The sequence below is a fragment of the Pongo abelii genome, chromosome 3, assembly GCF_028885655.2.
Source record: "Pongo abelii isolate AG06213 chromosome 3, NHGRI_mPonAbe1-v2.0_pri, whole genome shotgun sequence".
Lineage (NCBI taxonomy): Eukaryota > Metazoa > Chordata > Mammalia > Primates > Hominidae > Pongo > Pongo abelii.
Window position 1 is genome coordinate 62,493,909 of NC_071988.2, and position 26,979 is coordinate 62,520,887.

Sequence of the window (26,979 nt, forward strand, 5' to 3'; positions counted from 1 at the left end):
CAAGCAATTCTCCTGCCTCAGCCTGCCAGAGTTGCTGGGACTACAGGTGCGCACCACCACACCCAGGAGTTCAAGGCTGCAGTGAGCCATGATCGTGCGACTGCACTCCAGCCTGGGCAACACAGCGAGACCCTGACTCCACAAATAAATAAATCAACATCATATGATCTGTACCAGGGTATAGGCAGGTGCTATGATCCCCACTTTTCATCCTCAACTCTAAGTTGAGTCATACATCAACCTCTAGTAAAAAGTGGCATGCTCTCAATCAAAGGGGTAAGCCCAAACCACGTGGAGAGAATCTTATCTCTTTTGAGAGCTAATATAAAAAGAATTCCTCCTAGGCGTAAAAATATTGTGACATCAGTTACTTAGGCTAAACATGCTTATTATGCTAAGTGAGTTATTAACAATAAATACTTTAACTCTGTGCCATGTTAATTATCATAATCTGATTTATAATTTGTTTTAAACTTAGGTTAAACAATAACCTAAGTAATAAAGTAAACAATATCTTAAAACTTGAAATATATGCTTATTTGTTAAAATAAAAAACAGTTTAATTTGTTTGAGACATTTGTTTGGCATGATCATTTCTTTTCTCATAAAATATATATTAGTGCTTAAGAATTTTAAGAGGTATAGTCTTTCCTTTTATAATGGTGGTTGTTTTTAAAATGAATCTGTTATTTCTGTTACATGAATACAGATACTCCTTGACTTACGATGGAGTTACATCGCAATAAACCCATCGTAAGTTGAAAATACTGTAAGTCAAAAATGCACTTAATACACCTAACTTACAAACAGCACACCTTTGCATAGCCTATCGTAAACATCCTCAGAACACTTACATTAATATTTGGGCAAAATTATCTATCACAAAGCCTATTTTATAATAAAGTGCTGAATATCTCATGCAATTTATTGAATAGTGAACTGAAAGTAAACAACAGAATGATTGTATGGGTACTCTTAAGTATGTTTTTAAATGTGGATCACTGCATGCAGATGACATTCATACTATTGTAAAGTCAAAAAAAAGTAAATTGTACCATCATAACTGAGGAAGTCTGCAGTTTATGATAATGTAAGGATTTTGGAAAACTGTTGCAAATATGTTAAAATTAATTTGTACTAATCTCTTGCACATTTGTATATTAATTGATTAAATGCTTCACCTATAGTTTTTTTCACAGAATTCATTTCATTTAAAATTTTAAGCTCAACTTTGAAAATTATAAACTGTGGGTTGAAATATTATAAATAATACTTTGCTTATTTTCTTTAAAAATATAAACCTATATCAAAATATATACATGATATATGTGTGTTTTTATGTATAGACACTCTGAATGCAACACATATTTTTATTTTACACTACATCTTTTCTTTTATTCCACAAATCTTGTATTAATACTAAATATCAGTCGAATTCCCAAGATACTTTTTTATGTGCCTGCAAATAAGAATTATCCTACCTGATCTTTTCAAAGTAACTTTACCAATGAAATAAATTTGACTTTGTTTAAACATTTCCAATCTTGAGAGCTTCAGAAATCTCATGACAGAAGGTGTCCCTCCATTTAGTATTTGGCAAGTTACAATTTCCGAGTTTCTTGTTTCCCTTCTGAGACACATCAGGCAAATGAGCTTTTTACTTGGAATTAAACAGATTGTTTTGTACGTTGTGCTTCTATCGTGTTAATAAAAAGTTTCATTAGTCTGTCCCTAGTGACTAAATGTAATTAATAGCAACAGTATTGGGTGGGTGACTGTGTGAGTGTGCATGTAGTATATATTTGTGGTCTTTAAAGCTATTTGTTTCAATAAAGATGACAGCATCCAAGATCCCCAAAGTTTCCTTTCTGGAAGTATTTTAACAATACAGTTTCTAAAACAACCTGCTAACTTTTCTGTTAATGCACCTGTTGTTCTCTGACGTGAGAAATGCTGCACTCACATAAATTGAACTGAAAATGTTTAAGTTCTTCCTTAAAGTGAGAAATTAGCTTCCCCTCAAAATCATCAGCATAATAAAAATATTATATCATGAGATGAAAGTAATTCAGCAACTAATATTCTCTAAAGAGCTAGGCCAAGATGTATTTGACACATAATGTGCTAGACATTTTGAAGAAAGTAATGCAGTTCTTGACTTAACCAGAGTATAGCTAGGCACCTTCAGTGCTCAACTTCACTGAAATATCACCCATCTATTAAGAAACTTGATGCATAGTGGGCAAAGTTTAATATGTTTCAGATATGGAAGGGAATCTAAAGTAGTGAGGGGACAAGTGCAAGTTATAAGACACAATGAATATTGTTTTGTGTCACTAAGTGAAAAGCCAAATGTACACTATGAGATTTATGACATAAGCCAAAAACAAGAAAACATTTGCAGTCCTGAACATCAATATTTTCTTCAACTATGTGAGCCAATGAAAGAGAAACTCTGAAGAAAGATTTATACAAAAGTCACAGCTTAAAAGGGGCCAATGGTAATAGTAATCTTTTAAATAACTCTATAAAACATAACAATTCAGGTGAAAGATGGGCCGTGGACATAGACCACATATTCTATCTCTGTCACGAAAATGAGTTAGTTTTCTACCCCAATATAGTTATCTTAGGTTATATATACACAATAATTTAGCAAAGAAGGGAGTGACCATTAAGGGAACAAATCTATAACTAGGAAGAAATTTTCCCTGATAAAAGGTCCTGACAGTAGCTTTAAAAATACAAAACTGATGACTGCTATCACTCTGCTAACTTTCCATTATTACAGCTGTTTTGATAGATATGTAAGTATCTTCAGCTATGAAGCATAAATTTTATGTCAAGCAAGGTAATGTCTGTTAGTGACAACCTAGCCATATTTCAAAAACTGTTGCTGCAGCGCAGGCAATGAAATGTTTAACTCTAGTAACTCTTTTAAATGATATGGTCAAGGCAACTCAGCGGAGTATGTCCAAGGGGCTTGCAACTTTCATAGCAACCATCACTTGATGGCATGTTACCTCCTCATTCATGAGAAGCTGTGGACAGAGACAGAAAAATCAAGGAAACTAGAGCAAAATAAACCTGTGTTCTCCAGACTGCTTAATAGGGGTGGTAGCATAGCGTTTTAGTTTTGTTTTGTTTTGTTTTCAGCTTTGGCATTAATTACAGAGATAGAGAGAGGAAAACGTTTACAGATACACTAGGATTCTTCATTTTAGCAGTTGTGTTTTCTGAATACAATAGGCAGCGAGCCATATGGAAGGGGATGGAGTAGGGAAGATGATCTTCCCTAGGAATTTGGCTGTCCAGTGGCCAATCTCCTCTCTGACCACCGACAGCCAAACTCCTCTCAGCATTCAGACGCTCTTTTTCTTCTTTCTGCTGCGCCGCTCTGCTGTTCTCCGGCTCTTCTGTTTGTCTCCTTCTCATCTGCTTGTAGAGCCTGGGGTCTGGGGTTTATATGAGTATAGGATGGGGGTCATGACAGGCCAAAAGGTAACTTTTGGGAACAAAAACAGGAATGTCTGTTCTCATTTAGGGCCACAGGTTTCCAGGATTGAAGGCGGGGCCTTTGCCAGGGAACTACCCTCTTCAACCCAATATTTCCCTGTCTCCTGTCCATATCAATTGCTGGGAGAATTAATTTGAATTTAATAGCTTTTCTGAAGCCTGTGAGTCCTTCTAGTGAGTCAGTGAGCCTTCATGTTGTATTGAGAATCCCTGACACCCTATGCAATTTTAATTGTTTTCTTCTACACAATTGAAAATTTTAATTACTTTTAAAGGAATGGGGTTTTACATTTATTCATTCATTAATAAATTATTATTGAGTGCCTTGTATGTATCAGTCTTATTTTAGGTTGTAGAAATACCACAAAGTATGAAATAAAATTTCTATCTTTAATATCCATTTAAAACACAGAATAAAAAAGGAAACAAATTAAAATAATATTCTAATATAATTTGCATTTTACCAAATAAATAGACTTTGTGTGAAGAATTTATATTAAAGCTATTGGAGAGAACTGATCCCCCTTAAGGAATTTCTTTTTTGTATAGCAGATTATCTGAAGGTGTAATATCAGGGCTTTCTTCCCTGCTAGGAGTTTGATTTCAATTAATGCAAGTATCAGATGTAAAGAAGGGCAATAGCAAGTGATAAAGACTTACACTCAAGTGCTACTCTATTATACTTGGGGATGAATATTTCATGGTCAATTCTGGAAGGGGTTAAGTATAGAAATTGAACAGTGGTAAGTGGCTGCCTCAGGAGAAAAGGTAGCAGTAATTACCTCTGAAGGGAAGAAGATTCAATAAACAAGGATGTTGGAGAGCTTTGGAAATAAGCTTGACATATCACAAACTATCTATTAGTAGAATGTGCCTAGTAAAAAAGAATAAAAAATGTAATTTCCACAGGATTCTCTATGCAGAAACAAAACACAAAAAGGGGAAAAAAATGGCCTTTTCTTCCCACCCACTCAGGGTAATTTCTTAAGTCTTTTATGATCTGATAAGAAATGGAAAAGAAATTCAATTTGTAGTTAGAAAAGAAACTAAAAATTAATCACCTAAAGAAAAAAGTTTACAAATTTTTCATAGGTATAATTTTTTAAAGGTTCCATTGTGCTTCATTTAGAAAACTTAAATATGATTTAACAATTTGTCATTTTGGTGAAAGAACTATTTTATTTCTTTTATAGACCCATTGATTTTGTCCTCTAAATTACTGCAACTAAATGGTTTTCTTCTCAACAAATGATGATTTTTTCTTCCTTTTGTTCAAAGTTGTGGGGGTTTTTCTTTGCTATTTACATCTGTGAATTCCATTCATTTGAACAAACTGTAAAAATGTAAATGAAAATAAAGGAGTAGGTGTGGAGAATTATAAGTTTGTAGTAGAGTGGGATTTCTCAGCCTCAAATCTGTTCATACTTGTTGAAATTTATTTAAAGTTTAACACTTTGGAGAAAATCAAAATTAGCAAAAACATTCTTAACACCTACAAATTTCTATTCATCTCTTAATTTTACTTTCAAAAACATTTTAATCCATATATTTTATTAGAATGTATTCAATAAAGAAGAGAAATATTTTTCTATGGTACATATTCCCAGGTCTTCTTATTTCCTATAACTAAATAAAATGAGAATGGAAAATAGTCAGTGAAGATTGAACTTCTCTTCCACTAAAAGAAGATATCAAAATATTTTATTAGAAATCACAAAGAAACTGGTGAGCTCACTGTTCCTATTTTAAGTATGAAAACTAAAAACAGGTACACAAAATAATTTATAATCTTTAATTTTCTAAGTTAACTATATTCATTTATTTCTTTGTATATTTTATGTTATTACTCACATGCATATAAACATGTTTAAGCAAAAATTTATGTAAAATATCATTATTACCGGCTGAATTGTTCCTGTCTTGTCCCCCTCCTCAAAAACATTTCTATGTTGAACCTCCCGGTATCTCAGAATGTGACTGTATGTGGAGACAGGTGTGGGGTTGAGATAGGTAAGTAAGCAGGAAGGAGGAAGGGGCCCCAAGTTGAGACAAACAATTGTTCTGAGAGACAGCTAATCACAATCCATTGGCACAACATTCTGTTCCCAAATACCTGGTTCCCCACATAGTCTCTTCAGCACCACCTTATAAAACTTCCCTCCAGCCCCTGCCACTTTCCAGGCAGCCCCTTCTCTGCCAAACTGCCCATTGCTTTTTTGCAATGTACTTTTCCTCTAATAAATCTGCCTTTCTTCCCCAACAACTGTGTTGCTAGATTCCTTTACCAACAGCAATGCTGGCCGTGGCCATTGCACCCATGACAATAGGGTAGTTGCAGAAGTGGTTAAGTTAAAATAAGGCCCTTAGGGTGGGACCTAATCCAATATAACTGGTGTCCTTATAAGAAGAGGAAACTTGGACACACAAAGAGACACCAGAAATGTGCACACACTGAATACCATGTGAATATATAGCAAGAAGGTAGCCATCTGCTAACCAAAGACAGTGGCCTCAGGAGAAACCAGACAAATCAATCCTTTGGTCTTGGACTTTCAGTCTCCAGAACTTAGAGAAATAAATTTCTAGTGTTTTTTGTTGTTTTAGCCAAGCAATCTGTGGCATTTTCTTATGACCATCCTGGCTAACTAATACAATTATTAAACAATTAAACTTTCTATAAAAATTATGCTTAATGTTCTATTATGATGATTAAAGAATACTCTATCAAAGAGTGTTATATTTAATGTAAAAAAGTAAGACATATACAAATATAAAGAACAAAAGTAAAATAAGGTACTCTCTTACTGCAAAGATCCAAGAATCTATTGTAAATTTCAGTATGACAGTGGAAGCCCCAGTGTATTTGGTTCCTAAAGAAAGAGAGATTTGGGGCACTTTGGAACATTTCATAACTGTGGGCCAAATAGGAATGTGACTAGACCATGTGAAAAATAACAATAAAGAAATCATCATATTTTACAATCTTGGAACAGAGCTAAAGTAGTATACAAATGAAAACAGAGCATAAAATACATGTTCTACAAGAATATAAGCCTTGTATAAGAAAAATAGATTAATGGAATGTCTGACTCCAGTAAACACTCAAAAAAGAAACAGTGACATAAACTATAGGAAAGAAAATGAAAGAGGTAGTAGAACATACGGATGAATAAGATTATAGTAAAATAGCAAAACTATAAAAAGTTTTATTTTTAGAGGAAATGATTAACGTGTAAACTGACAATTAATATGCATTGGAGGGGAAAAATTAAGAAGGTATAACTTGCTCCAGAAGAGAAAGATCACCTAAAAAGGACTGAGTGAAATTAAAAAAAAAAATGAAAAACAAATTGCTGAAGAGGCTCATGAAACATGTTCACCATGCATCAATTACCAACTTGTCTGAGTCCAGTGACACTGGACACCCCCCAACTCACAGAAGGAAATAGAACCAGTTTACTGGAACACAGGTCAGTAGTGCACATACAAACTAAAGCGCCAAGAAAAAAATATGAGAACAATTCAGAAACATTGCAAGAGGCATGAGGAGCATGCTGAATAAATCTGACTCATGTGTATTTGCGATTTAAGAGGAGAGGACAGGGACTACGGAGCAGAAGCAATGTTTGAAAAGATAATGAATAAGAATGTTCTGAAACTCATTAAAGTCAGCAACTCACATACTGAAGAATTCTGCAAACTTCAAGCAGGGTAAATAAACAGGAAAACACATTTAGGCCCAATGTGGTAAGAATGCGTAAAATAAGTACAAAGAAAAACATCTAAAAGCCTGAGATAAAAGGCAGATTACAATGAAAAGATAAACAATCAAATGAACCATGACTTTATTACGAGAAATTACGATTTCAATGCCACTCAGTCATATATCACCAGGAACACACCTGTAGTTGAACAAATTGGGTTTATTCTTTTCAGTGAGCAAGGACACACATCATGGGAAGTCAGCTGGCTTTTCAGTAGTGAGTATTAGGGAGGACTTTGATGGGATGATTTTGGAGACCATCCAAGGAAGCAGGCACTCACTATGCATTGGGTGCTCTTAGGAAGTAAGGACCATTCTATGACTGGGTATTTCAGTAAATCTTACCTAGGAAGAGGAGCCCCTAGAATGAAAACAGAGCTTCAATTTGCAAAGAAGAGCAGTCATATTAGCCAGGAGAGGATTGTGTTTGGTATTTTGTGGGTTGCACAGTGACTTTGGTTTTGCCCACTCTCAGACACAAAATTATAAAGTGAGCTCTTGTGTCTCACCTTCCCATGGCTGCAGAGTGGGCTTTGCTGGTGGTGGTGTGGGGTGAGAGTGTGTGCATCTAACAGGAAGACAGCATATCCTAGTTGTTTCCTTGCCAGGCCAGCCTTAAATGACACTGAGTCTAACAGTAAGTGCAGACCAGTTCCAGATGCCACCACTGCTTTTGAAAATTGTAAAATAATTGAGTGTCACCTTCAAAGTGTGAAGAAACAAAAACTGGAAATCCAGTATTCCAAACTAATGAAAGTGTCTTTCAAAATTAAAGAAGGCTGAAGACATTCTCAGACAGACAAAAAACTTTGGGAGCACTGTCTTCATTGGGTCTGCCCTGAAATTACTAAAAAGAACATCCGTCAGGCAGAAGAAAAATGATTCAAAATTATGAATCAAGGATAAAGAAAGAATTAAATGTAATATAAAAGATAAAGCTACAGATACATCTAAATAAATACTGACTATATTAAAATAAGAATACTAATGTCTGGTGGAGTGTTTGTGTGTGTACATATATACTTATGTAGATGTGTGTGTATATATATATACTTATGTATCTATGTATACATGCGTATATACACGTGTTTATATATACAGGTATATATGTGTATATATACATATACTTAACATAATATCTAGTGTGGCAAAAGTGAAAGTAATACAATTAAAATATTCCAAGAGTCTTTTATTTTTTGGAAGGAAGAAAAAGTCCTAATTTGTTTTAGACTAAGGTAAGTTAGGATAAACTTTATGATGTCTACTAAAATAATAAAGAAATAGCAATAGTCTAATTATCACATTAATAAAATTGCAAAGGAAATGATAAATAGCTGATAAGGAGGAATAAATTCAAGAGATATATTATTCAACATGGGGACTATAGTTAATAACAATATAAAAATGAAAGTAATAGATTAATCAAAAAGAGACAAGAAAGTAGAAAAAAAGTAACATAGAAAAGTGGCCTCAGTAGAAAAAGAATAGTAAGTTGGTATTAATCATGATATTAAAAACAAATGTATCACATGCTGAAATTAAAAGGCAAAGATTTACATATATACACATATACATAAATCATTTCTGTTCGACTTTCAAAATAAGGATGTTTTAAGTAAAAAGTATATAAAAAGGTATTTATGATTAGTAACCTAAGGAAATGGGTGCCTTTATACTAAAGCAAACTAACGTCTTCTTGAAACCAAGAAGCACAGCTAGAGTTAAGGTAGGACATTTCAAAATAATGAATCAATTCATTGTGGAAATATTACAATTTTATACTGCTATGTACATAACATAGCTTCATAGCCTTAAAATCTTAAAGAAATTCAAAGTAGCTAACACAAAATAGTAAGAAAAGCAGACTAAAGAAGTCAGTAAGGAAATAGAAAATTGGAATGTCATTAAGAAATGTAAGACAATAATGTCAAAAGTGAACATATGACTCCAGCACTCACGCTTGTCAACTGCACAAGGAGCACTTAGCAAACTTTTATGCTGAACAGCAGGCTATAAAGCAAAAACTTCAGTAATGTTGAGGAACTGAAATCATAATGGGTAGGTTTTCTTACCATTGTAGAATTAATCCAGAAATTAAGTACAAAACAATAACTTTTAAAATTCGAAAATGTTTAGTAATTAGCAATGCATTTAAACATAAAACATGTATCATAAAGGAATGATTAAGTTAGGACATATATTCCACTGAGTACACGCACACAAAAAATAGATACTTAAGGATGTGAAAGTCACCAAACACATCCAAAAGAGAAATATTTATAGACATTCATGCATCTATGATCAAAGAAAAGCTGAAAATCAGTGATTCAAGCATTTTGTTCAAAGAAGAGAGATGTAATCTTAAAGAGAATAGCAGATAGATAATGAAATATAAAATATAATATGGATAATTAAATCAAAGATGGGTCTTTTGAAAAGACTAATACATACTCTTCAAAATGCTGACAGTGTGGGCTAATAAAATGAAAAACAAATGCACAACACTCCCTCCCCTAAAGTAGTCTAGAGGCATAATTTGTCAGTACCAATAAGAGAAACAGAGATATCCTTTAAAATTTATGGTCATCAAAAGAACAATAAGAGAATGGGATAAACACATGTATGCTAAAAATAAGTGAAATGAGGCCAGGTACATGGTTCACACCTATAATCTCAACATTTTGGGAGGCCCAGGTGGGTGGAGCACTTGAGGCCAGGATTTTGAGACCAGTCTGGCCAACATGGTGAAACCCTGACTCTACTAAAAATACAAAAATTAGCAAACGGTGGTGCACAACTGTAGTCTCAGCTACTAGGGAGGCTGAGGCAGGAGAATCGCTTGAACCCGGGAGGCAGAGGTTGCAGTGAGCCAAGATTGCCCCACTGCATTCCAGCCTGGGTGACAGAGTGAGACTCTATCACAAATAATAATAATAATAATAATAATAATAAAATGAAATTAATCCTCATATAGAAATGAATGCAGTGACAGAAATGACAAAATGCTGCATCTTGATCAAGCTGGGATTATTCTCGAAATGCAAGAAGGATTTAGCATTCATATATCAACCAATATAATATGCCATATTCACAAAAGATAAGTAAACAATAGAATAGAAGCTAAGACAAATAGAAAACTTCTGTCGTATTTTCAATAAAGGCAGAAACAATCCATTTCATAAAATTCATAATGTTATCATAACATTTCTTATCCACCTAAAGATTGAAGAAACTTCCTATTTAAGAGCTTCAGTTTTGTTTTTTTGTTTTTTTGACGGAGTCTCGCTTTGTCGCCCAGGCTGGAGTGCAGTGGCATGATCTCGGCTCACTTCAACCTCTGCTTCCCGGGTTCACGTCATTCTCCTGCCTCGGCCTCCTGTGTAGCTGGGACTATAGGCACCCGCCACCACACCCGGCTAATTTTTTGTATTTTTTAGTAGAGACGGGGTTTCACCCTGTTAGCCAGGATGGTCTGGATCTCCTGACTTTGTGATCCACCCACCTCGGCCTCCCAAAGTGCTGGGATTACAGGCGTGAGCCACCGCACCCTGCCAGAGCTTCAGTTTTTGTTAGAGCCAAGGTGGGGTGCGGGGAAGAGGCAAAAAAAAAAAAAAAAAATCCTACGGTAAATATCAGATTAAATTAAAACAAATTAAAAACTTTCCTTGCAAGATCAGAAATAACACATTGCTGTCCACTGTTACTACTTTTATTCTCCTATGTAATATTGTAGTGAAGCCTCAGCTAGTTTAATCAAGCAAATAAATAAATGATAAATAAATATCAAATAGAAATATATAAATAGTATTACTTGATAGTTACATAAATATAAAATAGGATATTAAAAATCTACAAATAGGCTATTAGAATTTCTAAAGAAATTTAGCAAACTTACTGGATGCAAGTAAATATTTTTAAAAACTGTGTTTCTAAACACCGTACCAACAACAGTTTAAGAAAAAAATATGGCTATTACTTCCAGTAACATCAAAAACATCCCATTCCTAGGAATAAGTTGAATGAAAGAGCTACAAAATCTCTATGCCAAAAATAACAAAAATAAGGGAGTAAAATTAAAGAACCAAATCAATGTAAAGACTATGTTCATTATTGAAAGACTCCGTATTCCAAAGGACAGAATTTTACCCACGTTGTTCTTCAGATTCCATGAAATCCCAATCAACATTTCAACACGTTTTTTGTGTGTGTGTGTGTGTGTGTGTGTGTGTGTGTGTAAATTAAGAAGATGATTTGTATGGAAATACAGTGCTCAGAATAGCTAAGAAAATCTAAAAGAAAGAATAGAATAAAGAACTTTCACTTCCAGACCTTAATACTTATTAGAAAGATCAGTAAAGTGACTGTGTGATACTAGTGTAAGCATAAACATTTAAGCCACCAAAATTGAATGACAAGCCCCCAAACAGAACCACACATGGACAGAGTCTTGATTTGTAATTAAGGTAGCACAACAGGACACTTAGGAAAGATTAGACTTTCCAATAAACCTTGCTGAGTAAACTGGTTAGCCATATCAGGAAAACAAAGCAAAAGAGAACAAGACATAAAGTTTGCCTAACTGTACACCCCCAAACACTTTAATTACAGATATCATTGTAGAAGATAAAAATATATAAATATTTTGGAATATAATATAGAAAAATATGTTTATGCCTTTGCCAAGACTAAACACCAGGAGCAATAAAAATAAAGAAGAATAAAACACAAAGAGCAATAAAAATAAATAAAAATTAAAAAAAATCAAGAGAGCAATAAAAATAAAGAAAAAGATTGGTAAATTTAGCCTTTAAAATTTAAAACAACTTTTCATAAAAAAACTACCTACAAAAAGAACAGAATATATTTATAGTACCATACCTAGCAAAGGACTTGTTTCTAGAATATAAAAAACCCTTTAAATAATCAAGAAATAGAAATGTGGTAGAGCAAATGGAGAGACATTGGAAAAAGGACTTCAGCTAAAATGCTTTGTAGATTAACAAAGACATACGAAAAGCTGCACCACCTGGTCATCAGGAAAATGCAAAATAAAACAACAGTGAAGTACGAACACATACATCAGTGCAGGTAATACATTCTTTTTTCAAAGACCGAAAACACCAATTTTAAGTGAGGACCTGAAGTAAGCAGAGCTCTTATACACTGCTGAGGGGAGTATCCATTTGGAGGATTTTTGATGTTATTGACTGAATTGAACATGCATATCCCCAGCCATCCCTTACCAGCTTTATTGGACCCATTGATTTCCCTGGGATGACTCACCTGTGCTTGCACACAGTGGCTGTGCCCCAGGAACCACACATGGTCCTTCCTCTTGTTTCTCTACTCTTAATAAGTAACTCTTGCTTGCTTTCAAATACTCTTCTAATATTCTTACATAAAATGTTTTAAGACAGGTTGGAAACCTTTGTCATAAATTCTCAATACTGGCAGGGGGTGGTGGCTCAAGCTTATAATTCAAACACTTTGGGAGGCTCAACCAAAAGGATCATTTGAGACCAGCCTGTGCAACATAGCCAGACCCTGTCTCCACAAAAGTAAATAAACAAATACACAATCAATGTCTTATGTTAAATACAACAAATCAGAAAACAGACCTTATTTTCATGTTGGAGATTTATCAGAAAAACTGTTCTAGCTAAGATAGTGAGGCAGCATGCCTATTACTTAAGAGAAGCATCATAGTGAAGTTCCTTGGAGATCAAATCCTCATTCTACTATGTTCTGAGTCAGTGAACCTGGGCAAATTATTTAATCTACCAGTGGGAACTCATGGCTACATTCTACACAGCCTGCAGCAAACTGAGAACTGTGTGTGATCCTGTGGCATGAACACGTAGGTGTGTTAATATTGTGGAATACATAGAGCTGCATTTTTATAATTTCTGTATTTTTCTGAAATAAAGGTTCATTTTAATATTAAAAATTATGTTTTCAACTTAAGGATTTCATAGATTTTCATAAAGTTTACTGCACTAAACTCCAGTGCTGAGCATCGCTCAGTGCTTCAGTTCAGGTGTGAAAATCTAGGAAGGAGAACCTGACCTGATTGGTTGCTCAGAATTTGGGGCAATTACATTTGCAGTTCCAATTTCCCACTGGGTGGGGGAGGGCTAATATAATTGGCGGTACTAACAGAATCTTCTAACGGGTGCATGGTAGATCAGCCCCCTAAGTTATCTGTGATGGTAATAATGTTGCCAAGAATCAATACTAGGCATGGAAAATGAATGAAAATCAAGAGGTGTCTACAACCCTAAATGTTCATCAACAGGCAGTGTTTAAATTAATTATTTTATGTCTACTCTATGTTGTATTAAAAAAAGATATATATGGCAAATAGTGACAAAGAATCACACCAGATTCAGGGGAAGATGAAATGTAAATTTTATGGAAGTATTCATAGGCAGAAACATCAGTGTAGTCCACAGCTCTCTGATGTCTCAGCTTTCCTTGAAAGTGACATACCAGATACCACTGTGGAAATTGCTCCAAGGGAAGGATCCAACCTTCCTACCACTATATAAATCTATAGGCAAGTTGAGAAGAGCCCATGGCACATCCCTTGAGTAGTTCATTGTATAACAAAGGAACATCTCTCGACAGAGATATGGGCTTGTCAATCTAGAGTTCAGGTACCAGCTAGAGGTCTCCGGTTCTTCTGCTCTGATAATTCTGCAGATCTATCAAATTAGACAAGAGGAGAAAAAATTAGCCTCTAGGGACATCCAGGTTTATCTCTCCTCTGACTATCCTCTGTCCCTTGAGGACTTATTGGATACACGATCCTACATTCCAGTAAATGTCAGGTTGTAACAATTTCTACAACATGGTCTGTAAGTGGATAAATCAATATGTTTTCTTGCAGCTGGGTCCAGTACACTAAGTAACTTTCGTACCAACATTGCTACAAGTTCCCTTTATGTGCAACGGTCTAATGGCACTCAACTACCTGTAATCTCTCTTTTTCAACTTTTTTCCTCACCCATGGATATATATTTTATACATCTTTATGTAATCATAAATTCTCCTTTATCTTTCCCATATTTAACTTCATTTTAATATTGAAGTAATGCTATATTTATGAATGTTTTATATGTTGTATAATATCACGATCTCATGCTATCCTAAAACGTGAAACGTTTTTGCCTCTTCTCAAATAGTTTGAGCTTTGGCTCAAAAATATTGTCATTATTTTTAAACTGTTTTCTAGTTTTTTGGTAGTTTAAAAATATTTTTATGATCAATTACATAGCTTTTAATTGAAATATTGATGGAATTGAAATATAAATCCTTTATTTTTCAAAATGTTGTATGGTGTAAAACATCATGGGGTCATAGAAACAATGAACAAATGTGACATTTAAAATATTTTATTTGATGTTTACCATAGCACAATATAACAATAATAACCAAAATAACAACAATAATAATATATAATATTTTAATTGATATTTACTCTTTTGGGGGTTATTGTAAGGGTTTTAGTTCAACCTATCATTTAAACTTCAAAAGACCTACCTGAACATATTATTATAATCATTTAACAGGTAGGTGAACCAATAACTGAAACACAGAGATTAAACAATTTGCTCAAGTTCACTTAATTGGAACATATTAGAAAGAGGGTGTTACCCCAACTAGCCTTTCTCCAACACCTCTTCTCTTAACTAACATTGCCCAAAAGACAACCATGTTCTCTAAATAGTAGAAAAGAGAGCTTTATTGGTGACATCAGTTTGCACACTGGGAAGTGAAAGCCTCCATCATGGGTTAAAGGTGCTCTCTATTTTTTTTTTATTTCCAACTTTTATTTTAAGTTCAGGGGTACATGTGCAGGATGTGGAGGTTTGTTACATAGGTAAATGTGTGCCATTGTGGTTTACTGAGTAGATCATCCCATCACCTAGGTATTAAGCCCAGCATCCACTAGCTATTCTTCCTAATACTCTCCCTCCTTCCACCCTCAACCCTCCAACAGGTCCCAGTGTGTGTTATTCCCCCGAATGTGTCCGTATGTTCTCATAATTCAGTTCCCGTTTACAAGTGAGAACATGTGGTGTTTGGTTTTCTGTACCTGTGTGAATTTGCTGGGTGGTCTCTCTTCAAAACAGGTTGGTTTCATGCCTCACAGAACCTGTATCACACAGTAGAGTCATACATATTCAGCAGGTTTGAAGGTAAAAGCTATAGATATTTATGAGGTGAGCCAAGCACACATGGAATGGATGAACATATATGTAACATATATCCCATATTCACTTTCGGGCAGGTTTTAGTATTAAAATATGGTGGACTTTGGCTATTTAAACCAAAAGGTGAACTGGAGCACACAAAGACAGTTTGTGCACAGCCTCTGTAAGCTGCTGGAATGGGCTTAAGACCTGCAATTGCTTATCAGGAAAGAATGTCTGTAAGGCTGGTCATCTCTCCAATCAGAGTTGTAGTGGTCCAGGTTGTAAGTCAGAATTGGGAGGGGTCTAATAAATTGCATGACAGCTCTTATTATTAGGGTGTTTAGCAAGAGAGTGTTTTTGTCTTGTAGCTGTAGGAACTTGGAGAGTTGCCATGCCAGCAAACACCTGAGCCCTCAAACTGTAGAGAACTTTTGTTTCTTTAACTTCAGAGTCCACCTTGGTTGATAAAAGGGCATCTGTTTTTGTCTCTCAGATCACACTAATATGCAACCTACCTTCATAACTATCTTAGCTACCACGATGTTTCTGCTAAAGAGGAATAGACAAGACTTGTTGAAGTAGGAAAAGAAGAGGAATGAGGAGAAGGGAATGTGTAGTTCCCAGGGTAGTCACCATAGTAGTGTCAAGAAGGAACATCATATCAAATCAGTAGATCCAATAAAATCAAAGCTTAGTTGGGGGATGAGTCCAAGAAGACGTCTACTGACTGTCATCTTTCTCTCTTTCAAAAATGTTCTTTAATCTGGTCCAATTTTCATGTCAACTGAAAAAAGAAAGGATAGCAGAAAACACTTTTTTTCTAAAAATGAAAACAATAACCAAATGGGACATTATATGTTGGCAGAAATGGGGTAAATAGAGTTAAAAAAAAAAAACAAACATGAACACACACACACAGAGACACACACACACATACAAACTGAGAATTGAGATGCTTGACTGCCAGAAGGGAAATAACATCCTAGGAGACAAACAGGCAGAACATCAGACATGGGGAAGTGGAAAGAAGCCTGTGGGCAGAGAAGAGAGCCTGTGTTCCTTTGTAGAAGAGAGAGAATAAGAAGACAGAAAAATTAGACATTACCTGATGTGAATTAAAAAAGAAAGGAACGGTACGTTAGGCGCGGTGGCTCATGCCTGTAATCCCAGCACTTTGGGAGGCCGAGGCTGGTTGATCACGAGGTCAAGGGATCAAGACCATCCTGTCTAACATGGTGAAACCCTGTCTCTATTAAACATACAAAAATTAGCTGGGTGTGGTGGCGGGTGCCTGTAGTCCCAGCTACTCAGGAGGCTGAGGCAGGAGAATCGCTTGAACTCGGGAGGCGGAGGTTGCAGTGAGCCAAGATCGCACCACTGTACTCCAGCCTGGCAACAAAATGAGACTCCATCTCAAAAAAAGAAAAAAACAAAACAAAAAAGAGAGAGAGAGAAAAAAAGGAAAGGAAAGGTAAGGGAAAAGTGATGTAACTGGAATTCTAAAAGATGCAAAAGTGAAGGGAATATATTCAAAAATCCAAATGAAAGCATAATTAGGTATAGTAAATGAATTCATAAGTAATTTGCACAGTAAATTTGAAATAATTTTACCAGCAAATTTAACTATAGACTGACCTATATAAGGTGATAAAACACATGCTAGATAATAAACAAAGGTAAATTATAGATAGGCAACTTCAATAGGATATGTGAATGGCATGATTCAATAAGAGCTTAATTTTCAAACACTGAGCTTAATTTTCAAACAGTAAGCTTAATTTTTTAATTGTGAGAAATGTACATAACATAAAATTTACCATTTTAACCATTTCAAGTGTTCAGTTTCGTGGCATTAAATGCATTCACAGTGTTGCACAATCATCACCACCATCCTTCTCCATAAATCTTTTCATCTTGTAAATATTAAGTTTTATAAGCTACCAAGTTTAATTTTTTAAAAATGTGTGCAGTATGCAAACCTCTATCATTTGAGGATTGCAACTAAAATCCCCAAACCTTAATTAACTAGACCAAATACATTTATTTATATAATTTTTTTATTTACTCTCCATGTAAGTAAAGCTGACTTAATTCTCTTCAAATAGCTTTTTTTTAGAAAGAGAAGAGAAGTCATTATTACTCTTATTTTAAAATAATAATGAAAAATTTGAAGAACTATGGTAAAACTGGTGCTGGGTTATCTCAATCCCTATCTGAAAAAATATTTTCATATGTCTCTGCCGATTATCAAGTTACTCAAAATAATTAAAATATAGCAGCTATCAGTGAAGTTGCTACACATTTGGCCCCATCAATTTCTCCAAGAACTTTAAAGGCAATGTCATGGACTTTTAATCAAATAGTATGGATGACGTATTAATCTTTTCTGTACATAGAGCTTTTCTGATTACTAGAAGACCTCATTCTTTTCAGATCCTAACCTCGGTGAAGCTCAATTTAATCTAGAATTGCTTAAATATATCTTTACATTTTGGACTGGATTTATCTGATGTTATCACTTACTGCTGTTTGTTAACACCAAAATCAGTAAATTCATCTCAAGGACAAGAATTTTGTTGATATTTTAATGAATATAGGAATATTTGACTTGGATAATTTTGAAGGGGTGTGAATGCTGTTTACATTCAAACGTGACATTTAAAATATTTTATTTCATATTCACCCATATTGTAATTTGTGGATGCTTTCCAGAACTTCTGCCATAGCACAATATAAAAATAATAACCAAGAATAACAATGATAATAAAAATTAATATTTTAATTGATATTTACATTTTTGGGCTTTATTGTAAAGGTTTTAGTTCAACCTCTGATTTAAATTTCAAAAACCTACCTGAACATATTATTATAATCATTTAACAGGTAAGTGAACTAATAACTGAAACACAGAGATTAAACAATTTGCTCAAGGTCACTTCTCATTGGAACATATTAGAAACAGGGTGTGACCCCAAGATACATTACAACATTATGGAAGATGGTTTAACATAAGCAGCAAACATTATTATTATCCCATATTGTGACTTTCATGTTAGAATTACCATACATCCAAATCCTAGGAATTTGAGTCTCTGTTTTATTTTTTGAATTAGAGCCTTTGTTTTATTGTTGAATTTATACATATAACAACTGGTCTTAGCTTAACATGTTTACTTATTGAAACTACATTAATAAAATTTACAGCACTTGGGAAGTGAAGCACTGTGTGAAATTACCATTTACCTTAAATTTAAGTATAAAAATACAATCATGTTAATAACTTGTATTTTGCAGTAAGTGTGATATGCCAATATCAAAATTAGTACATTGTGTCAAAAAGAAAATGTGTTCACTACCAGCTTAACAGCCTATAGGAAGGGAGAAGAAAACATTTTTACATAAGATGCTATGTAAAGCCATTTTCCACTGTCTAAATCATAAATCACAGGACTAACCTAAAATAAAGAAATAGATTTGATTAGCATTAAGGGATCACTACATCAAGTTATTAAAATTTTGCAAAGTGCCGGGTTGTATATGGATTAATTTTAGCTATTCTAAGACTTATGAGTTATGCTTGAAAAATTAAATCTAAAAATGTATTTTAAAAAGTATGTAGGATATTTTCAGGGTTACATGGTATTAACCACTAGTGTAAATTAGAAAAATGAGATATTGGCCTTCTTACTAGTTATACATAACCCTATAAAAAATCATCAAAATATGCACAGATATATTAAATAAATGTTCTGTTATAAATACTATAATCCTAAGTAATGACAGATTAATAAATACTATAATCCTAAGTAATTACAGATTTTCAAATTTATATATTTTAGACTTATTATTAAAGTATAATACACATGTAGGAAAGTGCACATGTACATGTAATAAATAAATATGTAGTCCTTCAACATTACAAAATTTCCATGGCTAATGATAAAAGCTTATTTAAAATATGATATAATCTATGTATATATTCATTCTCTCTTAACATAGAAGATATACATTGTTTTGTTCATGAAAAATTTACCTAAATAAAAATATAAAGTAAAAACATTATAGTTAATAATGTGTAAAACTTAAAAAATAGTAATTTTTAAATGTCTTGATAATAATTACTTTTATAAGTAAACTATATACACATAGATTTCAGTTCTCTTCCACACAGCCTTCAAGTGGACCTCATTGTGTAGTGTGGACCCATATGAGGGACCATGATATGTGTATGTGTGATTAGCAAGATTCTTTCCAGTTTATTGTCTTTTTGAAGTTTGTTGTATTGCGTATCACATCTGTCAAGAGTATCCTCCAGGTGATATTCTGAATTTATAGTTCTGTAGTTACAGAATTTCTTTTTTATTTTAAAGGCATTATGATCATTAATACTCCTGTAAGGAAATATTCTACTTGTTGTTTTTCAAAAGAACATATGTTCTCATACATATTTTCGTGAACAACTTACTTTATTAAACTTCAGTTTTTGTTTTACTGAGAAAATTATTATTTGAAATTCTTACCATCATGCTGGAAAATCTTTTGTACAATACAGCAGTTGAAGTGACAACTTCATATTCACAAGTGTTTGTAATTCCTATAAAATAAGGAGGAATGATCCATGTTTGGTTAATGTTGTAATATAAAGCTACCTATAAGAAACAATATAAAGGACACTTTGATATCTGCCAAAATTATACTGCTTAAATTTCTTTTAAACACCCTAAGCTGGTCATTTTAAAATAATTAAGAAAACATTGAAAATTTATTTTGCCATTATTTATTTCTTCCTCATTTGTATATTAATTATAAGAAATTACAACATCTTAATTAAAATATTACATATCCACTAAGTACTAACTCTTCACGTAGAGTATACTGGCACATAATTCATTTTCTCATGTTTGCAATTAGATATTTTCCATTATATAATTTTTTTTAAAAAATGCATAACCAAAACAAAATATTCTGTATAATAATTATATCTGATGAAGTCAGCTTATAATTGTCTTTAACAATAATATATTTGGATTTGACACATAATGTTTAGTTTTTATAGTTAAACATTAGTATTTTAAAGTTTCAGATAAATTAATATTTTAATTTTCACTGTTATTTTCCTTGAATAATAACATCCATTACCTTAGATGTTATCAACTATTACCATCAACCAGTGCTTCTGCAGCATAACAGTATTATAGCAGTTTCAATTCAAAGTAAAGCTAATGTTCTGTCAATCAAAGGAGACGCTGTAAAAACCTAACATTTGTTTATACTCATCACAGAAAATATAATATAAATCAGTAAAGTTTAATATGTTATTAAATTCTTATTCTTTGAACACAAGTAATCTATGCATTATGTACACTGAACCTTCCAATAAACTCTCATATTTGATTTATCACAGAGCTCAATAGTTTAACTCTTTTGCTTATAACTCATTGCAAGTAAATGTCTTTTGACATTAACAGAGACCACGGTTTGTGTATAAGAAATGAACACACATAGTCTATTTTTGTTTTGTTTAAATCCTTTTCCTCCTATTGTCATTCTTTATTTTGTCAACTTTTTTATTACACTGGTAGCTACTATCTTTTGAATATATTTCACACATCTTAATTTGTAAGGGGTAGCAATCCTCATTAATTACATTAAATAGTTAAATAATAAAACTGCCATTTGTTAAATACTGCTATATACTGGGGACTGTATTAGATTACTTATTCTCCCATTAAATTAATTACTATTTTTTAAAATCTGGGAAGTTTTGACTGTAATTGGGAGTTGAGATTCACATGGGTTTACCATGGCTTCCTTTGCACCATGATGATCATTGGAGAGTAATAGTGATATTACAACAAAGAAAATCTAAGTGAAGTGATATGATACAAAAACGTGTCATGTAATTTTGAAGGGGATGGATACTACGCATTATATTATATAGTGAGCTGAAGTACATAAATTTTAAACTAAGATAATGGAATGCCTTGGACAATGACACTAAACATCGGCTGAGTGAGAAAAAGTGGCCTACACTGTAGTGTATGTGGCCATAAAATTGATTTTTCCATTTTGTGCAAAAGCTTATCACTAAGCATGAGTTTCAGGGACAAAACTATAAGTAATAACATTGGAGCATTAATCTGCTATCATTCTATTTATAGAGAGCTGATAGAATTGGCCATCATATTTTGGTATTTCTAGTAAAATATAATTTCTGCTGATAAAACTATAATTATTCACCGTTGTAAAATTCCAATTAGAAAGATTTTATGTCAGAAAACATATGCTAGAAATAAATATAATGTCTAGAAATATATAGAATGTTATCTATGTAGAAATATGTATATAGAGAGTATACAGTCACCCCTTGAACAACATGAATTTGAACTGTGCACATTCACTTATACATGCATTTTCTTCTGCCTCTGCCACCCCTGAGACAGCAAGACCAACCCCACTTCCTCTTTTCCCTCAGCCTACTCAGCATGAAGATGATGAGGGTGAACATCTTTATGATAATCCACTTCCATCCAATGAACAGTCAATGTATTTTCTCTTTTTTGTGATTTTCTTAATAACATACATAAACACACATAATAATATACATACACACACATTTCTAAACATTGAAGAAAAGATCAAGCCCACTTAGTTATAATTGGATTTCTTTCCTAATTTCATAATAAAATAAAGATTAGTGATTTGATGTAGTATTCACCAAATTATTATTTGAAGCAATGGAAATTACAGTTATGAAAATACAGTTTTAGCACATTTCTTAGTGAGAGAAAAATCAGAATAACATGCAAGGATAATGAAAAGAGGATTACCATTAATGAAAATGAATGTATAACAATACTTTTTTTTTTTTTTACAAAATATGCTAATTTTACTACTTTGTCATACACTGGCAACCTGCTTAACATCTAGAGACTAGATGTTGAAAAATTAGGACTATTTGTCCATTATATACACTATATACAGAGCAAAACAAAATGCACAAAACATATAGAAAAATGGTGTCTGAAAATGTCCAAGTATGAACATACTAGTATATTACCTTTTGCAATTTCTTCCCTCCCACCTCCTCTAAACCGTTGAACAAGTATAGACATTACTATACTGCTCACAAAGGTGGCTTCACAATTCAATTTCCAAAAGTATTTCCTATGAATTTTAACAAAAAGATATTTACAAAGTGGTATTTTACTACCTCTACATTTAACATACATCGGGCACTTCTAAACATCTAGATAGACTAGATGTTTCAAGTAAGGAGTTAATTTGTCTACTATGTATACAGCAGTCTTGAATAAACTGCAAACATGTAACAACAGTTATAATTTGAAAGAGTCTTCCAAATGTGAACATTCTGGCCTAGAACCCTTCCCATCTCCATCAACCCAGAAGACATCAAATTTTCAGAAGACAATCTTTCCTAGGACTTGTAAAACAAAATGTACAAAATATATTAGTTTACTAACTCTACTTTTGTCATACACTGGCAACCTCTTTAACATCCAGAAAGACTAGATGTTGTCAATTAGGACTCGTCTGTCCTTTATGTACACTATATACACAGATAAGTAAAACAAAATGCACAGAGATAATGATTCATCTTGCCTCGCTGTAAACAGGATGGCATAAAGCTCTCTGCACCTCCCCCTCCTCTGTCCTCCCCTGAACCACTGCACAAACACAATGAGTATTACTCAACAGGTGATTTGGCCATTCCCCCCAAAAAACATTTCCTATGAATTGCAACAAAAAGGTATTTACAAAATGTGATTTTGCTACCTCTAATTTTAACATATCAGGCACTTCAGAACATCTAAAAAGAATAAACATCTCAAAAAAGCTTAACATTGTCAACTATATACACAGTAGTGAGGAATCAAATGCACACGAAACAATGGATAGAATAGGAAAATGTCTTCTAAATATGACCAGTCTAGCATAGAACCTTCTTCTCTTCCTTCTCAGGTCTTCCAGCTCCATGTCATCTAACCCACTTAACAAACGTGGACGTATCGCTTCCAGAGGCCGTCTTAACTCCATTTCCAAAAGTCATCTGCAGAAGACATGTATTTTCTATGATTTCTTTTAAACAAATGAGAATTTACAAGATGTGTAACTTTCTAACTATTTTATCATACGTCGGCAACCTCTTTCCATCTAGAAGGGCTAGATGTGACAAATGTTTTCTATTAAAAGGTTGGGGTGGAGTTGAGAGCAGCTTTTTCATATTATATACACAGGCCTTCCATAATCGGCCAGTAAATCTTCCCAGAGGGTGGTGGGCATTTCCAACGGGCCAAAAGTGGCCTGTCATTCTACCATTTCTCTCTTCCGACAGCAAAGTCTGGGAGAACTAAGACCAACCGCCCGATGGCCGCTAACCGTTCCACCCGTCGTCGTTCGCAACCTCGCTCACCTTCCAGGCCCCTTAAGGCCTTTGTCCGTTGTCGTCAGGACTAGGTAGGTCTCGCCCAATGGCGACAGAGTGGTCACCCGGGAACCGGATCTGCGCGGCTCCGTGGCCTAAAGAGGCGGCCGAGACTGCTTGCGTCCCTAGGCCGCCTTCCCGGGCCCTCCACGCCTTAATGGCCTCCGCCGCGCGGCGTTCGAGCGGCCGCCATACTTCCTGGCCCACCACGCCCAGCGCTGCCCAAAGGCGCTGCGTCCCGGCGGCTCTGCGGGGGTTTCGTCCAAGCCGGGCAGGCTTGGGTCGGGAGACCCTGCGGCCGGCGGGGTCCGGGCTGGGAGACGCCACGGCCGCCATCAGTCACCGAGGTGGGGTGGGAAAGAGAGGTTCGCTGCGGCTTCAAGGCCTGAGCACAGCCAGTGGGCAGCCACAGCAGAGGCCTCAGGTATCTGCAGGACAGAGGGCTCGGCCTGTCCCGGGGCCCCCCAGTTCACCCGCCGGCCCGGGCCGGAGGGCCTGGAGGGTCCTGGAGGAGCGGGCTGCGTTCTGCGTCTCTCCGCGCTCTCTGCCTGACCGGAACTATAACAATACTTTTTAATTTAGTGTGAGATCCCTAAAATTGTGTGGCTACTAAAAACATGACTGGTGAAAATGTTGATGAGGAGTTTTTTAGGTTTCGGAAGAGAATACTTTACCAATTGAAAATTCTGCAGTTTGGATATTTGTTTCCAAAACCTCATGTTGAAATTTGATCCCCAGTGTTGGAGTTGGAACCTTGCGGGAGGTTTGTGACAGATCTCCCATGAATGGCTTGATGCCTTTCTCACAGTAAGAGGTGTGTTCTCATTCTATTACTTCCCTTGAGAACAGGTTGTTAAAGAGAGCCTGGCACTTCCCTGCTCTCTCTCTCTCTTGCTTTCTCTCTCACCATATGATCTCTGCACATGCTGGCTTAAACATCCTGCACGAGTGAGAGCAACCTGAGGCTTTCACCTGATGTCCAATCTTCTAGCCTACAGAATACAGAAAAGCCAAATAAACTTTTCTTTATCAATTAACTAGCCTCAGGTATTTTTTTTAATAGCAGCACTAAACATACTAAGACAGAAAGCAACGGAAAGACTGATTAGTTTTAAAATTTGTTACCAGATGTTTATAAAATTATAAACATAGAATCTAAGAATTAAGATATTCTATTAACTCAGGTATTCCTTCAAATATTGCCACAACTTAAAATTCTATTTGGTTTGTTTCCCATTTACTGAGGCTGAACCATTCACACACCCACCCACACACACACGCTTTATAATGTATATGGCTAGAAGTCACCTAAACCTTACAATGCAAATTTATTTACAAAAATTCGTCAAACAATAAGTAATTACTAAGAAAATCAGAAAATTTGTTTGTATAAGACTTTTACAAAAAGCATTTGTACATGAAGAATTAAAAAAGTAATTTTCAACTAAATGATTTAACCACATATTCAAAAATTAAAAAGCTTGACTTTGTATTTATATTGTAATTGTACTAAGTATGAGAAATTATCATTGTGTTGTTAATTTGCAGTATTTAGGTGATTTCTGTAGGGACTTGTAGTAGAAAAAGCTTAAAAATATGACTACTATTGTCAGTGCTGGCTTTGACAAGTCAACGTGGATGTCTCTCCATCCCTCTATGAATTCTAGGGATTCATATAGGGCTTTGGTTCCCTTCTTGTCAATCAATTTCTCATCTTTCTCTATCAATAAGTTCAACTTTATTAAGAAATAGATGTGTTCCCTGAAACATGTGCCCTTCTGGGATTTTAATTATTTGTCTTATTTCATTTCTGTCAATTCTCCTCAGTCTTCATCGTTGACCTTTTTTTTTTTTAACACTAATTAGGTCCACAGATTGTATAGAAATAGTTTATATTGCATATAGTTTTAAAAATATTTGACACTTTCTCCTGAACACATTTCTGAAAATATTGATTTCAATATAGTCCAGAGAACTCATTTCGCTTGCCAGCCAAGTATATTATTTAAGAATTCAATATTTTCTACTCTTGTATTTACACAAAGTATATCTTCAAAAACATCAAAAGTCTGATTATTATGGGCACTCATCTCTAAACAAGGCTCAGATCTAGAATTATTTATTTTACTATATTCAATTCCTAAGTTCCAAAAATTAAAATTGAATTAGTTCTTAAATTGTAAAATAAAATAGCTTTATTTTCCGTTGGGAATAATGTTCTGAACCTCAAATATTTTGCTTTATTTGATATTGTGATTAAATAATAGTCACTGAGTTAGTTTTTAATGTATGTATGAATATCTTAATACCTATTTGTATATTTAAGAAATACATTATTTTTATAAATATTGCTAACTCATTTTTTCTTTCATTTACCAAATATTTATTGACCACTTATAATGTACCAGTTATTTCTTCTCTGTATAGAGGTAATAGCAGTAAACAAGATAAGCCTTGCTACTTTCATATTTTTCCTATGAAGTTTTAAATATTTAATGATTAGTACTTTTTTTTGTATTATATTACTCTTATTACAGTCAAGGTTAACTTTGGGTAATTGTACATAATTTTTTTTTTAACTTATATTTCTGTTTCCTTTAAATGTATTCTCTTTCACAACACATCTTTTAAAAATGTATACCAAATGAATGTAGTTTTCAAAGCCAAGCAAAGAACAACCTCATTGCATATACCTACAAAATTAATAGTGGCACAAAAATTATGCGCAGCCAGCAAAACTAGCAAAATTAATGTGCTGATTCTGACCAGATTTGCAGAAATGCAAATACTGCAGTTTTCATCTCACATAGTTTAAAGAGAGAAACTTTAAGAGCAACTTTTTTTCTTTATAAAGTAATAATAGGTTTAAATAATTTTTGATACCAAAATATTTATAATGGCAAAATATGAAGACACTATTTGTCTGAGCCTTAGTGTCTCCCTCAGGAACAGATACTGTCCCAAATCTGTTTGAATAGGAAAAAATATATATGTATACATTTATTTATTTGTTTATAGGACTTTATTGTCCACATTATTTATTTACGAATACTACT

General features: G+C 34.1%; 1 long non-coding RNA gene across 3 annotated transcripts in view; it reads left to right on the forward strand.

Moving 5' to 3' along the window:
* LOC112131531 (uncharacterized) overlaps window positions 1-26,979 on the forward strand; it is a 73,244-nt gene that overhangs the window by 1,978 nt on the left and 44,287 nt on the right. The window lies entirely within an intron of this gene.